At 43.1% G+C, this 17,431-nt stretch overlaps 1 protein-coding gene across 7 annotated transcripts in view; it reads left to right on the top strand.

Moving 5' to 3' along the window:
• The window catches only part of ATF7IP2 (activating transcription factor 7 interacting protein 2), a 589,221-nt gene that overhangs the window by 425,927 nt on the left and 145,863 nt on the right, over positions 1–17,431 (top strand). The window lies entirely within an intron of this gene.

Raw genomic sequence — 17,431 nt, 5'->3', positions numbered from 1 at the left:
TGTGTCGAACCCGAGCACCCGGTAGACAACATACTGTTCGTTGCTTCAGGTCTTTGTTACAGATTGCCCTCTCTACCACCAGAATCTTTCCTTTCCCTTTGTCCCCCCCCCCCCCCACACTCTTACTGGAGGAGTTCTTCCCCTGGCAGATAGTCTCTCAGCTCCAGCAGTGCTGGTGCCTGACTGGTTTCACCAATGGAGCGTACTGATGCTCCAGCCCTGGATCGGCCTTCCTGGCACTTCCCCCTCTACCCATCCTGACTGTCACCCATCTACTCTTTCCTAGTGCCTGCACCTCTTGTCTCCACCCGCCTCTGTGCTGGCCCCTGCCGTGTACGTTCCTGGCTCTCCTTTAGTATGGAGGGACTCTTCACAGTGCTGATAGTTGCTTCCCCAGATTCAGAACCTGGGCTTCCAGGGAAACAACGCGCTTACGTTTTGCACAGCAGTATTCACCCTCGATCGGATGATCAAGGAACGCATCATACATGCCGCAAGATGTACAAAGAGTCGCCTCGCCACACCCATCGGGCATCATACCTATTAAATTTAATGAGGATTGGGGATTATACCCTCTCCAAATTACCGAACGACTAGATTCCTGACACTAATACTCAAGACAATACACATATACTCAACAAGACAATACACAGGTCCTATCGTGATGAAACGCATAGGGTGGGCCTGTGATTCTGACGTCATCACGTTTTTCTTTACTGAGATCGATGGTATAGCGAGCAGCAGGCAGAGGAAGCCCGAGGAGACGCCGCCATATTTTATACTAACACACCGCACGTTTATCAGCTTCATGTCGTAAGTGCAATTTGATTGAGCTTAATAAATATTCTTTTACATACTGCACTATGGGCGTAATTCTTCTTTATGTTCCCGAGTATTAAAGATCCAGGAGCTGGAGACATCCACTGCTAGGTTTTTGGGAGACCAAAATCCCTGTGCTTGGTGAGACCGCCGTTGTGGTCATTGTGGTAAGGAGACTACATACTCACTTGGGGTATATAAATCTACTTGGAGAATGCGTTCTCCTTTACAACCTCATGGCCACAATTCATCTTCACACCCACATGGATGCCTTCTGATTCATTGTTATTATTGGGACTTTAGAGAAGCTTATATATATATATATATATATATATATATATATATATATCTATATCTATATCTATATCTATATCTTTTTATCACTCTTTGTATTTATTTCCCTGTTAAGTTCATGTGATTCTCCACGGATACCTGCTTTTATTCATCTGAATCACGTTTGTGGATTTCACTATTTATAATTTTTGAACTATTCGTTACAATATTTGGTATTTATTCACATTATTTGCCATCTATTGATTACATAGTGTCCATTTAGGTTCACTATTTATTTAATATCATATATTTCACATTGGAGACTCTGCTTTAGTTTTCCTTTTTTTACTTACTCAGGATTTTCACCACTTCTGTATATTCCACAAATTTTTAATTTCTTGTGTTTTTTTGTTACAGTATTATTAGCGCTGCATTCACTTATACGTTTTACACAGGTACTCGCAGACCTACGTGCACTCGCAGAACTACGTGCACTCGCAGACCACTCGCAGAACTACAAGTACTCGCAGAACTACGTGCAATCGCAGACCACCCGCAGAACTACGTGCACTCGCAGACCACCCGCAGAACTACGTGCACTCGCAGAACTACGTGCACTCGCAGACCACTCGCAGAACTACGTGCACTCGCAGAACTACGTGCACTCGCAGACCACTCGCAGAACTACGTGCACTCGCAGAACTACGTGCACTCGCAGACCACTCGCAGAACTACGTGCACTCGCAGAACTACGTGCACTCGCAGACCACTCGCAGAACTACGTGCACTCGCAGAACTACGTGCACTCGCAGACCACTCGCAGAACTACGTGCACTCGCAGACCACTCGCAGAACTACGTGCACTCGCAGACCACTCGCAGAACTACGTGCACTCGCAGACCACTCGCAGAACTATGTGCAATCACAGAACACAAGTATACAGTACACAATACACAAGTACTAACGATCCACACACACACTACTCAGACACTCACACTACACAGGTACTATGACCCCTGTTATAACCTCCTGTTTTAAACTCTGGTTTTAACTCACCACTTAGACCAGTTCCACTAACTCTGGTTTTAACTCACCACTTAGACCAGTTCCACTAACTCTGGTTTTAACTCACCACTTAGACCAGTTCCACTTGGACAGAGTTCCAGCAGACTCAAAAATGAGCAGGCTCACAATGAGTTCTACACAAGGTTATATAGGCCTCAAGCACCTGTGAGCAATTAACCACTCCCCTTAATTAGTAGGCTGAAGGAAGCAAAGAAAAAAAAATGCAGTTTAAAAAGTGTCAGAAAAAGGTGTTAAAAAGCTACAAGGAAAGGCCCCAAAAAGAACCTAAAAATGCAACCCAGCAATCACCAGCAGTCAAAAAGCAAGATTTGTTCACTCTCCACTCAAGGTCCCCACTGTTTAGCCTCCAACCAGCAGTCTGACCTCAATTTTGGTCTCATCACTCCAAATGACTTTGTGCCAGAAGGTTTGAGGCTTTTCCCTGTGCTGTTTGGCGTATTGTACAATAGAACATTGTTTTTTTCTAAATGGTATTTTATAAGGCGAGAGTCTTCAAACAGTATATCAAAATCGCATATATAATTTTATTATCAAAAAAATTAAAATCATGGCAAAGGACATGAAAAAACTTGCTAAAAGAATAAGGATGCTGAAAATACAAATGGTGATCACAATGATAATAGCATATAAAGGTACAATGATAAACACAGAAACACCACACCGACTAATGCGGTCTGCACATACAAAGAGCCCGACGCTTTTCAAGGTTTTAATTGGGTTGGAACCTCTTCTTCAGGGGAAGATGATGAGATAGGTGGTTATCTGTACATTTACAAAAAAGGGCTAGACATCTTAAAAAAACGTTCATGGTATGAGAAACAGCATATAGTGATAACAATCAAAAATATTTTTAATATATTATTCGATAATATTCTCACCATGTAGTTTTTTGAACACACATTAAAGAGCATCCAACTTTAAAGGTAAAACAGTGGGTACAGTGGCCTGCTGGCAGGAAGCGAACACATGGACCGACCCTAGCACCAAGGACACGGTGTAGGCATGCAGCCCAGAAACAGGACACAAAGGGCGTCCTCCCACCCGCAAAATAACGCCACTGAAGACAGCTGTGGTGAATAGTGTATGTCACCTAAGACAAATGGAAAAAACTGTCTAATAGAATCCAGTCCATAGATATAAAAGGAAGAAAGTGGTCAACATCAAAAATGAAAAAGATGGACCTTGTATCTAATGTATATGGATATTAGTATAATGGGGATATCAATCCGTCCACCAGCTTACCTATAGGTTTATATAAAGTGGAGATCACTTCTAACAGGTAGGAGGGAATTGCATGGAACTTGGCAGGGTAGGGATGAATGTTCAATCTCTGTGTGACCAGGGCTCACATCAGGGGGAAAGCAACATAATTGGACCCATCAGCATATAATGGCTGAAAAACAAAAAATATTGTGTGATTAATTAAAATCACAGGGAAACCAATATACGAAAAGTACTGCTGCAAGTAGTTTCCCAGCACAGCCAATCCACACCACACTAATGTGTGAGTTGGCTTACGTGTGCTGGTCTCACCTAACCCCTGTTTCTAAATAGAGCCTACAATCTATAGGGATAGAGATGAGCTGGTTACCTTGAAGGGTGGTAAGGCTGAGCGGCTGGTCCGATGCCTATGCAGGCATGAGACTGGCCATTCAAGGCATGGGGCTTTTCTAAAACCGCTCATTAGTGTAAACATCAGCAACAGCTGATGAGCCGGTGAGCGTCATGGACAGTGGGGGGGAGGCCTGCCTCCTTGGTCCCACCCACGTATCAGAGCACAGATCTGTTGATCCAAAACCAATCTCATTCGGATTATAACTAGGTATTCTAACCAACACAGGACCGTAAAAAACATAGTTGAAAGATACTGGCATGTTCTAAAACTAGATCCCACCATTGGCCCCTTTTTGAGGACAAACCAGCCTTCACTTTTTAGCGGGCCAAGTCCATCAGGGACAATTTAATATCTAGTGAATTTTCAGGGGGAGGTGTTGATAAACGTTATCCCTGCAAACGCCCTGGCACCTTTCGGTGTGGCGGATGCCCATACTGTCAGTTTATGAACATCAAACCTAGTATTAAACTACCAAATGGCCACAAGTATGCTCCTAAACACTTCGCAAATTTTAAAACAGTAGGTGTGGTATACCTGCTGATTTGCGCGTGTGCATGAGACTATGTGGGCAAAACTAATCAGGAGTTCTGGCGGCGGGCATACTGCCACATAGCCGCTATGAAATCCTGCAATCCCAGCTTACCACTGGAAAGACACGTCTCTGCGTTTCACGCAGGCAACTTCCCCAAAGTGTCCTTTTTGATCTTGGATCGTGTCCATCCAGGGTTACGCGGCGGGGATTGGAATAAAATCCTGTTGCAGAAAGAACAGAAATGGATCTATCGCCTACTGGCTACTAAGCCCCCTGGCTTGAATGATGCTATTTCATTCCGACCCTTTTTGGAGGGTTTTACCTCCGGGGGCCCCGAGTGGGACCCCTCTGAGGTAAACACACCTCAGTTTCTGTAAATTCAGTACCAATGACAATTCAATGCTATATGCATGTCTTTCCCTGCAAGCCATAAAATTTCCTATTCGGTTTTCAGCGAAACTGGCAGGCTGGTCATCATTAGACTTTATATCAATACAGGCCAATCAGGTTGAACTTATGCTGGATTTTACAATTTAATTATGTGTACATGCTCTAGTTGGATTACACGCCAATTTGGCGATTATTCTTATTTTTATTTGTTATTTTGTATATAATAATTGTTTCATATATGCTGCTATTGATATTATTCTGCCTGTCTGTTTGCTTCTTGTAGGTTTTTCCTGTGTCTCTTCTGGTATGCTCTTTCCACTGTCGTGGATTCCTATTATACATTCTCTTTTCCCTGACAGAGTCCTGGGTACAAGTGCTCTGCAATGCTGTGGATCTGGCTCTTGGACTAACACTGCACCTGAGGGACGGTTGGCATACGCCTTAGCAGTCCACTCGGCGCACGAGGGCCAATGTGCCATTTTTTCTCTTTGGCGCTTTTTGCCTCCCGTTTCAGTGATCGCACATGGGCAATGTGTCTGTCCCGTTACCATGGCGATCAACGCACCGCGGGTCCCCGGCGCGGACGCCGGTCCCCTCCCAACACGTGTCAGCTGTTGCCAGAGTTGGATGTTTCCTCCCTCTGTGCTCTGATATGTGGGTGGGACCAAGGAGGCGGGCCTGCGTGCCAGGCATTCGGAGGGAGATCCCTCCCCCCTCCCCTCCCACTGTCCATGACGCTCACCGGCTCATCAGCTGTTGCTGATGTTTACACTAATGAGCGGTATTAGAAAAGCCCCATGCCTTGAATGGCCAGTCTCATGCCTGCTAGGCATCGAACCGGCCGCTCAGCCTTTCCACCCTTCAAGGTAACCAGCTCATCTCTATCCCTATAGATTGTAGGCTCTATTTAGAGACCGGGGTTAGGTGAGACCAGCACACGCAAACCAACTCATACATTAGTGTGTTGTGGATTGGCTGTGCTGGGACACTACTTGCAGCAGTGCTTTTCGTATATTGGTTCCCCTGTGATTTTAATTAATCACACAATATTTTTTGTTTTTGTTTTTCAGCCATTATATACTGATGGGTCCAATTATGTTGCTTTCCCCCTGATGTGAGACCTGATCACACAGAGGGATTCAACATTCATCCCTACCCTGCCAAGTTCCATGCGATTCCCTCCTACCTGTTAGAAGTGATCTCCACTTTATATAAACCTATAGGTAAGCTGGTGGACGGACTGATATCCCCATTATACTAATATCCATATACATTAGATACAAGGTCCATCTTTTTAATTTTTATTTTTGATGTTGACCATTTTCTTCCTTTTTATATCTATGGATTGGATTCTATTAGACCGTTTTTTCCATTTGTCTTAGGTGACATACACTATTCACCACAGCTGTCTTCAGTGGCGTTATTTTGCGGGTGGGAGGACGCCCTTTGTGTCCTGTTTCTGGGCTGCATGCCTATACCGTGTCCTTGGTGCTAGGGTCGGTCCATGTGTTCGCTTCCTGCCAGCAGGCCAAAGTTGGATGCTCTTTAATGTGTGTTCAAAAAACTACATGGTGAGAATATTATCGAATAATATATTAAAAATATTTTTGATTGTTATCACTATATGCTGTTTCTCATACCATGAACGTTTTTTAAGATGTTTTGCCCTTTTTTTTTTGTAAATGTACAGATAACTACCTATCTCATCATCCTCCCTGAAGAAGAGGTTCCAATTAAAACCTCAAAACGCGTCGGGCTCTTTGTATGTGCAGACCTCAGTCGCATTAGTCGGTGTGGTGTTTCTGTGTTTATCATTGTACCTCTATATGCTATTATCATTGTGATCACCATTTGTATTGTCGGCATCCTTATTCTTTTATCAAGTTTTTTCATGTCCTTTGCCATAATTTAAATTTTTTTGATAATAAAATTATATATGTGATTTTGATATACTGTTTGAAGACTCTTGCCTTATAAAGTCCCATTTAGAGGAAAACAATGTTCTATTGTACAGTTTCATAGGGATGTGGGCAAGTTGTCTTCTTCTCTAAGGCTACCGTCACTACCCTCAAATCGGCGTATTGTAAGCGGAATACTTTGTGGCATTTGCATAGTAATAGCTTTTGTCTGGTGACTCAACCATGCAGCCCATCTTTCTTCAAGTGCCTCTTTATTGTCCATCTTGAAATAGCCACACCACATGTATTCAGAGAGTCCTGTATTTCACCTGAAGTTATTTGTGGGTTTTTCTTTGCATCCCAGACAATTTTCCTGGCAGTTGTGGCTGAAATTTGAGGTGGTCTACCTGACCGTGGTTTGGTTTCAACAGAACCCCTCATTTTCCACTTCTTGATTAGAGTTTGAATACTGCTGATTGGCATTCCCAATTCCTTGGATATCTTTTTATATCTTTTTAATAGCCATTCAAACACCTGTGTGTCCACTTGTGTGCATGTTATCAGGCTAAAATTGCCAGGGTATGTAAACTTTGGATCAGGGTCATTTGGGTAGTTTCTGTTTCTATTATGTTTTTAAAAAAAGAGTAGACACAGTTGATTGATAATAAAATGGCTTCAGCCAAACATTAACCATGAGTGAAAGAAATGTATTGTTATCAATCATATTCTCTGAAAAATGGCCAACAAATCATACGGTACATCTATTTTTTTTAAATATTGACTACCTAATGCAACACTAATTTTATCATTTTAAAATTTTACTTTGAAGTTTGCGCTATAAATAACCTTAAAGCGGAGGTCCACCCTAAAAATAATTTCTACATTAGCAGTCTGCTTTAAATGTAATAAACATTTTGAGAAAAAAAATGTTTTACTGAAAGACCCTGTTGCTAGCCAGTCATCCCAATCTGCCTACTTCCCAGTCCGCGAAGCTCCTAGTTCTCTTCCTCACCGCCTGGGCTCCCTGGAAATGATGACGCATCATTTCCCAGGAGTCTGTGTAATCTAGATATATCTTTTAAATAAAAAAAAAAATTGGATGTTGCAAGATGCCAGGAACAGCCCACTTTATCCAAGCACTGCAAATAAGCTGTTTTGAAGGTTAGGGATTCCTTGTTTTACTATCTGCAGTTTTGTTATCTAAGTTGTCATAGCGGGGCGGGACCTTCCTCCGTCGCCACCCATTGTTATGGCAACTATACAAACAATCGTCACTACGAGCGCCGTTTAACAGCGCATGCTCGAGATCGAGAGGTGCATGCTGGTTACCCAACATGCACCCCTCTCAGGAAAACAAGGAACAGATATCAACTGGGCTTCACATGCCCATAATTTAGATGGAAATGGCCACAACATCAGCGAGAAGATATTAAGTAAGTTTTTTTTTTTTTTTAATTTATTACTAAATATATCGGGACCTATTGCTATCTGTTATTGTTTTTATGTTGTAGTAAGGTTAGGATTGTAGAAAAAAAAAATTATGGCCGGAACACCGCTTTAATGTTATTTGTGTATTCATAGTTTCATAGTAGGTGAGGTTGAAAAAAGACACAAGTCCATCAAGTCCAACCTATGTGTGTGATTATGTGTCAGTATTACATATCCCTGTATATTGCGGTCATTCAGGTGATTATCTAATAGTTTCTTGAAGCTATCAATGCTCCCCGCTGAGACCACCGCCTGTGGAAGGGAATTCCACATCCTTGCCGCTCTTACAGTAAAGAACCCTCTACGTAGTTTAAGGTTAAACCTCTTTTCTTCTAATTGTAATGAGTGGCCACGAGTCTTATTAAACTCTCTTCTGCGAAAAAGTTTTATCCCTATTGTGGGGTCACCAGTACAGTATTTGTAAATTGAAATCATATCCCCTCTCAAGCGTCTCTTCTCCAGAGAGAATAAGTTCAGTGCTCGCAACCTTTCCTCATAACGAAGATCCTCCAGACCCTTTATTAGCTTTGTTGCCCTTCTTTGTACTCGCTCCATTTCCAGTACGTCCCTCCTGAGGACTGGTGCCCAGAACTGGACAGCATACTCCAGGTGCGGGCGGACCAGAGTCTTGTAGAGCGGGAGAATTATCATTTTATCTCTGCAGTTGATCCCCCTTTTAATGCATGCCAATATTCTGTTTGCTTTATTAGCAGCAGCTTGGCATTGCATGCCATTGCTGAGCCTATCATCCACTAGGACCCCCAGGTCCTTTTCCATCCTAGATTTCCCCCAGAGGTTCTCCCCCCAGTGTATAGATTGCATTCATATTTTTGCCACCCAAATGCATTATTTTACATTTTTCTACATTGAACCTCATTTGCCATGTAGTCGCCCACCCCATTAATTTGTTCAGGTCTTTTTGCAAGATTTCCACATCCTGCGGAGAAGTTATTGCCCTGCTTAGCTTAGTATCGTCTGCAAATACAGAGATTGAACTGTTTATCCCATCCTCCAGATCGTTTATGAACAAATTAAATAGGATTGGTCCCAGCACAGAACCCTGGGGAACCCCACTACCCACCCCTGACCATGGAGTACTCCCCATTTATCACCACCCTCTGAACACGCCCTTGTAGCCAGTTTTCAATCCATGTACTCAGTGCTCACCCTATGGTCCATGCCAACGCATATTCATATCTTGTTTCACTTTTCTGTATATTAGCCCTGAAGAAAGGGGAGGCATCTCCCCCAAAATGCAGTGGCTTCCCCTGATAAAAATAAAGAGTAAAGATTTGGGACCTTTTTAAGTGCCATGGACTTTTGGCACACCTCCACTCACACCAAAGGAAGGGGATTTTGGACAGAGGAAGGGGGGAATCAGAGTTGCATGGTGGGGCGCAAACCCTGAAACTGATTCCCCATGTGGCTTCTCCTGCAGTGCAGTCAGCTGTCTTTTCTTCCTCCTGCCCACTTCAGCTGCTGCAGGGGGAGCCACAGAAGGATCAGTTCCAGTAGTTTCCCACTGCCACACTAATTGTCCTTCCAGTCCACAATCTAAATACCCCCCCCCCCTTCCTGTAGCTTTAATTTCTCCCATGTACCCCCTGCAAACTGTTTGCTATGCTTCACTTTGTGAATTAACATGGAGCGCCTGTACAGAGTGCTTCCTTGGAGTTAATCACTGCTCAAACCTCCTTTGGCAGCAATAATTTAAAGCATTTGCTTTCAGTAGATTTTCGACCATTGCTTTTTACAAAGCTGCTTCAGCTCACACATTTTGTATGATGTCTGGTGTGAATGGCTCTCTTGAGGTCATCCTACAGCAGCTTTATGGGGTTAAGGTCTTGGCTCTGACTGGCCCACTCCAAAAGGCACATTTTCTTTTTCTGAAGCTGGTCTGTTGTGGATTTACTTTGATGCTTGGAATCATGTTCCTGCTGCATCACCCAACTTCTACTAAGCTTCAGCTGGCGAACAGCCATCCTGACAATATCTTGTAGGATATTTTAGTGAACTTTTGATGTTAATAAGTGGTGCCCTTTTTGCACCAAACATATAACTGAGTATTCTTGCTGAACAATTCAACTTTTGTTTTATTAGTCCAGAAAACCTTTTCCCAGTAGGTTTGCGATTTGCCAGGGTGCTATTTTGGGAAAGTTCAGGCACACAATGTGGTGTTTTTTTCAGTGCCTTCTTTTGTGGTCTGCCATGGACACCCTGCCTGTTCAATTACTTGTATATGGTAAGCTCATGAACGGGGATGTTTGCCATTTCCAGTGATGTCTTTAGCTGTTACTCGTGGGTTCTCCTTTACCTCTTTGAGGATTCTGCATTGTGCTTTGGGCGTCATCTTGGCTGGGCGCCCTCATCTATAAAGAATAACCACAGTGCTAAACTGTCTCCATTTATGAATCATTTGTCTAACTGTCTACTGATGGATGCCTAAACACTGAGATTATTTGTATCACTTTCCAGCCTTATGCAGGTCTTCAGAGCCCATTCACACAGGGGCAACTTTGGATCCGACTTCAAGTCGCCCCTAGTCGCCTCAAGTCGCGCTACACGAAAAAATCAATGTAAGTGAATGGATCTGTCTTAATGCACACTACTGCAGTCGCACCGACTTCAGAAAAGGTTCCTGTACTACTTCAATCCGACTTGAAGGCAACTTGTACCCATTGATTTCAATGGAAGTTGCCTCCAAGTCTGATCACTGTTCATACTGAGGCAACTTTACAGGAAGCAGAAAAACAGAAAGTAATTTCCTCCACTAAACAGCCAGCCCCCTCCTTCTCACACACAGCTGATAAGTTCTGATTGGCCACTTGTAAAGTTCCCTGTCCTGGAGGCGACTTCAAGTTGTGTTGTAAGTTGCCCCAAGTCGTGCTGTGATTCATACTCAAGTCGTGTCGAAGTTGCCTCCCAAAGTCGTGCTGGAAGTCGTGTTGCCCCTGTGTGAATGGGCTCTTAGAGTTGATGCTTCTTATGAAAAGCAATCCTAAAATGTTTGAGTGTCTTTTTTTCAATCAAAGTAGCACTTAACCACACCTCCAAACTTATTTCATTATTTGCACTCTAGGTGCACAAGCTATCGTCTCCAAATAGACTAATTACTTCAACGAAAGCAATCAGTTCACTTACTTTTTCCTCCAGAGCTGTGGATGTTTAATGGGTGTTTTCAATAAAGACAGAGAAATTAGAATGATTTGCTTATCAGCTTAAGGCAGGTGTGAAGAAATATTGTAAAGTAAAGCTTTCAAAAATATAATTCACAAAATGGTGTAACTTCCCTTTTGGGTTTAAACCAGCATCCGTTCTTACATTTGCACACTTGCACAAAGTCAAGGATTTTGTAGGATTAGTGTCAGGTGTATGATTACCAATTTTACCAAGCAGATGCTAAGGATCAACAATTTCATATATAGGTTGAAAAACAGTCATGAACTGAAAAAGCTTTGTAGGAGGCTGGTCGAGAAACATCCAAACTTTGCTACTAAGGTGAGGTTGTGGAAGACTGTTTTTTGTTTGTTTATTTAAAGTTTTGCAGAATTTTACAAAATCACATGGATAGTACAAATTCTCACATAGTAATAAAGAAAGAAAATATACACTGTCTTCAATAAAGTAGAAAGAATTACAAAATCTAAGAAATACCAATAACAATAAAGTTGCGGGTTGGATGGACGTAGAGCATTTATACACCTATGGGTATCTATGCGTATATGAATTTTCCTGTATCTGCAAGAGGGTCAAAAGACCAATGTGGAGAGTCCACAGACAAACTGTTAGCCTAAAGTACATCCATAGAAGGGACAATATGGGAGATGTAAATATCCAACGCTGATTAATTGGGGCTGTGTACCTCAGGATCCATCCCATATCTGCCAGATTTAGGAAAATTTCTGTACCGAGTCATCAATCATGGCAATGAGATGTTCCGTTCTACGAATGTCATTTATGATAGAGAGGGTTTGTGGAATTGTAGGGGGAGAGGTAGGGATAGCTCATAGCAGCTAATAGTATAAAGGACATCAATCTCTGCTTAGTTTTGGGGATATCTGGGAGAGGAAGCCCTAATAAAAAATGCATAGGGTTCAAGGGGATGGGAGACGCCAACAATTTTTTCAGAAGTGATTGGATCTGTGTCCAGAACTGAATTACCGGAGGGCATTCCAAGAAAATATGAAAATCTGAACCCACCGCTTTATTACATCTCCAGCGTTGTTTGGAGGTCGTCGGGTTACAAGCGTGTAAGAGTTCCGGTGTTCTGTACCAGAACACCGAAAACTTTATAAGCAGTTTCCTTATGACTTACACAGCGGGAGATTTTAGAGGTGGACTCCCATATTTTCCCCCAATCTAACAAAGATATATCATGTTGAAGTGCCTGGGATTATTTCCCCATGTAATGGTGAGAATCTACTGTTAAGGGAGTAGCCTTGTGCAATATTTTATATAAAGAGGATATTAGATGGGGTTCGTAGGGACCATTAGCGCAAATGCGTTCAAATTCCAAGGGTTTCTCCAAGTGTAAGGAAGGGTGACCTGGCAGTAAAGAAGTGTCTGAGTTATAAGTAAGAATAGAAGCGTGTTTTAGGGATTTGGTGTTGCTTTTGCAGCTCAGAAAAGGTTAATAGATGTCTTGAGATCAGATTGACCAGATGACGCAGTTGGAAGATCCCTGCCTGGGTCCAATGTAGCATGCGTTCATAGGATAGACTGTCCGGAATGTCTGGATTAAAGAGGACATTTATCAGTGGTGAGCATGGAGAGGATAAAGAGTAACGTTCAGAGCATCTTTTCCATATGGATAGCGTAAAAAAGCATTGGAGCCAGGCAGATACTCCTCAACTGAGGCATGTGTTTATCACTAGATGGCCATAACATATAGCAGGGGTGTACCGGTGCAGTGACACTCCTTTCAATCTCAGCCCATCTAGTATATGCTTTCCTAGCAGTCCAGGAGGTGAGTACTCTTAAGTGTGATGCATAATAATATTTAATGAGGTCTGGGGCTCCTAGTCCTCCCTTAATCTTACGAGCCATGATCACCGACCCCGCCACCTGATGGGAGACATTCAAAATGAATCGAAGACATTTCCTCTGGAGAGTTTTCAATTGAGATAATGGGATCGCCACAGGAAGTGTTTCAAACAGATATAACATTTTTGGAAGTATTGACATTTTAAGCACATTAATGCGACCCAAAAGGGAGAGGGGAGAGCGGTCCAACGAGTCAGAAGTCAATTGATTTCTTTAAAGAGTGGGGGAAAATTTGCATGGTATAAAGAGGGATAAGATGATGTGAGCTGGACTCCCAGGTATTTCAGTGAATTGGGACACCAGTGGTAAGTATAAGATTTTTGCAGTGTAGCCAATTGTGTAGGGCTGATATTAATAGGAAGTGCCTCTGTTTTTGCGGCATTAATTTTGAAGCCTGAGATTGCACAAAAGGAAGATAAAATATCATGGAGACGGGGAAGGGAGGTATGCGGGCGTGTTTAATGTTAAAAGGACGTCATCCGCAAAGAGGAACAACTTGTATTCCGCCTGTCGCAGGTGAATGCCCGCCACAGGGCACCCGCATATTGCCGCTGCCAATGGTTCTAAGCTGAGAAAAAGTAAAGGTGACAGGGGGCATCCCTGTCTCGTACCATTACTAAGGGAAAAAGATGGTGAAATTTGGGAGGCAAGCCGAACCTGAGAGGTGGGATTTGAGTAGAGGGCTCGAAGAGCTCGTATGAAGGGTCCTGTGAAACCATAATGTGATAGGATTGCAAACATGATGGGCCAGCTGAGACTATCAAATGCTTTCTGAGCATCTAAACGAAGTATCAGGGTGGGGTGTTTGGTTCTATTTAAGAGGTCAAAAAGGTCTATTGTGCGTCGTGTATTGTCGACCCGCATGTCTTGCAGGAACAAGTCCCACTTGGTCCCTATGTATCAGGGACGGTAATATCGTCGAGAGTTTATTTGCTAGTATCGTTGTGAAAAATCTTGTAGTCCGAACTTAAAAGAGCTATGGGGCGGTAATTGTCAGGGATGGACGGATCCTTGCCAGGTTTAGGTATGACGGTGATGTATGCTGTAAAAAAGAGAATGTGGTAAGGTGCCTTTAAGAAGAGAATAGATTCAGCATATGCGGGGCTAGAATTGGGGGAAAAAGGTTTTTGTAATAAAAATATGGTAAACTATTAGGACCAGGAGTTCATGCACAGGGAGGAGTTTAATCACGTCAGCTAATTCTTCAGCAGAAATAGGGACATTAAGAGGAGCGTTGATCATGAGACATTTTTGGAAGTTGTAGGGATGATAAAAAATTGTCTAACTTCTCCTGTGTGAATTGGGTATTTGGGTCTGAACTCAGACAATTGTAGAGCTTGTTATAAAAATCGCCAAATACTCTGGACATTGTCTGAGGGCAGTAGGTGGGAGTGCCGTCAGATTGCAGATGTGGTCAGGAATAGAAAGAGATGTGCGGGGTTTGAGCTTGTGGACTAGGATCCTGTGAGGTTTATCAGCAAATTCATAGAATTCCGGTTTCGACCATAGGATAGATTTGGATATTTTACTCATGTCTAGAGACTTGATTTGGTTCCGGACAGATACCACCGCTCGTAAGCGGGCTAATGTGGGGCGTGTGAAGTAAGTGCATCTCTGCCGTGCACAGTTGGGTTAGAAGCTCCGGTCGTTTTTAATAGAGTCTTGTTTCATGCGTGAACCGGCAGAAATGCATTCACCTCTGAAAAAAGCCTTGTGGGCCTCCCACAAAATGGATGTGTCCGGAACAGAACCTTCATTCAGCTGAAAATATTCAGTTAATTTCAGTTGGAGTTGATCTTTAAATTCAATATTCCGTAAAAGAGACTCGTTGAGCCTCCAGTGACAGGTTTTGGGTAGGGCTGTAAATATGTTCAGATCTAGAGTGATGGGATTAATTTCGGAAGCAACGACATTAGGTAATAAAGGTGCGGATAGTAGAAAATGATCTAGACGGGAGTACATCTTATGAGAGGGTGAGTAGAAAGTATATTCTCTATGTGTGGGATGTTTAACCCTCCAGGCTTTAAAAAGGTTATGGGAACAAATTTGTTTCCGAAAAGAGATGGACAATTTGTAGGTTTGAGGCGGTGGGGTATTCTGAAAGAGAGCTAATCTGTCTGTTTGGAGACATGCACATATTGAAGTCCCCTCCAACTATCGTGAAAGGCCGCAAGAAAGATTGCAGCCTTTCAAGGACTCCTGTGAGGAAACCAATCTGGCCCGAATTGGGTGCGTCTCTATTGGCTAAAGTAAAGGTCGTGTTTAAGTAGGCACAGTCCAGGAGAACATACCAACTGTGGGGGTCTAGATGTGATATGAGAATTCTTATAGGACAGGAGCGTTTGATCAAGATGGCTACTCCAGCCTTCCCTTCTCTGAGAGGCCATAAAGACAGTGGGGAACAATTTGGAGGCAAATTTAAAGGATCCCCCCCCCTCCGGTCGGAAGTGCAACTCCTGGACCATGACCACGTCGGTACCAGAGGATTTGAACTCCTTCAGAGCTATCCAACACTTACTTAAGGAATTCAAGCCCTTAACATTACACAAAACAATTTTCAAAGCCATAATATCATTTGAAATAAAAACTTAGACTTTAGCTTAGTATAATACCTAATAAAAGGAACATCTGGATGCAACTAGTTTGTAGCAAACCATTAATGAGTCCATCTCGGCATTTAGGAAGACAGTGGGAAAACAAATGAAAACCTGAAGTTTAAAAGGGAAAAAAGAGCACAAAAACAGGTCAAAAAAGGACCTGTTGTAAAAAATGAAAAACAAAAATTGAAAAGAAAAAGGAAAAAGTTTAAGTCTAAAAAAAAAAAAAAAAAAAAAACATTTTGAAAGCCTGAAGGTGAAAAAAACCTCAGGCGACCATGATAATGAATCCTGATCAAATGGAGGAGCATGACAATTGGCAACATGGATGGCATGGGTCCTGTCCCTCAAAATTAGCAGAACTTTAGGCAAACGTCCCATATTAATAGAAACATTTTAAACAGAACAAAGAACAAACTGGAACCCTACGGGCAACGTGGTAGGCCAACGACCTGGGTGTAAGGCCTGTAGAAGGAGAAATAGTGAGAGCCCTCCCTGCAGACACCGGGAGACTTCATCCGAAGATCAGGCAATCTGACTGGAATCAAAAATAGAGCGAAAATCACTTCAACAGAACAGGAGGGGGATCAGGTGGGGGGTCTGGTTGAGTTGGAACGTTGAGGTGTGGAGAAAGCCTTCTGATGTCGCCGTCGAACTGAGGTCCAAATCGTTGCGGGGGCTTGAAGAGGCTTGAGAGTCATGTTCAGAGCTGGAGGTGGGAGATCTTCCTCTAGTATGGGCGGCAATCCTAGATTGCGGATAAAGGCTTCACATTCATGTAAGTCTGAGTATTGCGTACCATCTTTGGAGACTGAGAGTCGGAAGGGGAACCCCCATCTGTAGGGTACTTAGTGCAGTTGAAGGTGTGACTTTATCAGACGGAGGTTGCGCCTTTTAGCCAAGGTGATGGGGGGATAAGTCACTAAAGATTGGATTTTGGATCCTTTGAAATCAATGCGACTTTTATTTCTCGTGGCCACCGTGAGAGCTTCCTTGCTGTCATAGTAGTGGAAGCGCACTATTGTGTCTTTTGGATTAGAGCCAGGAGGTGGTTTTGGAGCAAGGGATCTGTGAGCCCTATCTAGGCGCCAGTCAATATCCGGTATGTGCAGGGCTATAGTAATAGGTTCAGAAGATAGGCATGCAATTCTTTATCTGAAACTGTTTCAGGAACTCCGCAGATCCTCAGATTCTGGCGTCGTTCTCTGTTCTCCAAATCTTCCTGCTGCAGTTGGATCTGGGACACAGTATGTTTGAGGATCGCATTATCTTCCTCTAAAACATGTAGATATTGCACAATTTTGTCAAATTTATTCTCAAGGGTGTCTGTACGGGCCCCTAGTTGGTCAATTTCTCCCCTGAGTTCCTGGGCAATCTTCCCAACTTTAGAGATATTTCGGGTCAGATCCTGCAGCAGCGTCTGTAGCTTTAAATCTAACACTGCTACTGTGACTGATTCATCGGTATCTGAATGCTGGGCTAATAAATTTATGCGGGGGGTACCTGGCATAGGTGCGAGGTGGTCCGCGGCGGCCGGCGAATCTGCTGAGTTACTCGAGGCCGGTGATTGTGGCCTATACAGGAAGCGCTCCATGAGCTGTGAAGGCTGGGACGTCGGAGGCGGATTAAACCCTCAATATATGTTTTTTTAAATCCGATTTTTCATTTTCCCATGAGGTGCCCGGAGCAT

Source organism: Aquarana catesbeiana, linkage group LG06, assembly GCF_042186555.1.
Source record: "Aquarana catesbeiana isolate 2022-GZ linkage group LG06, ASM4218655v1, whole genome shotgun sequence".
NCBI lineage: Eukaryota > Metazoa > Chordata > Amphibia > Anura > Ranidae > Aquarana > Aquarana catesbeiana.
The sequence above is the reverse complement of the archived record's forward strand: the minus strand, read 5'-3'. Positions and strand labels throughout refer to the sequence as shown.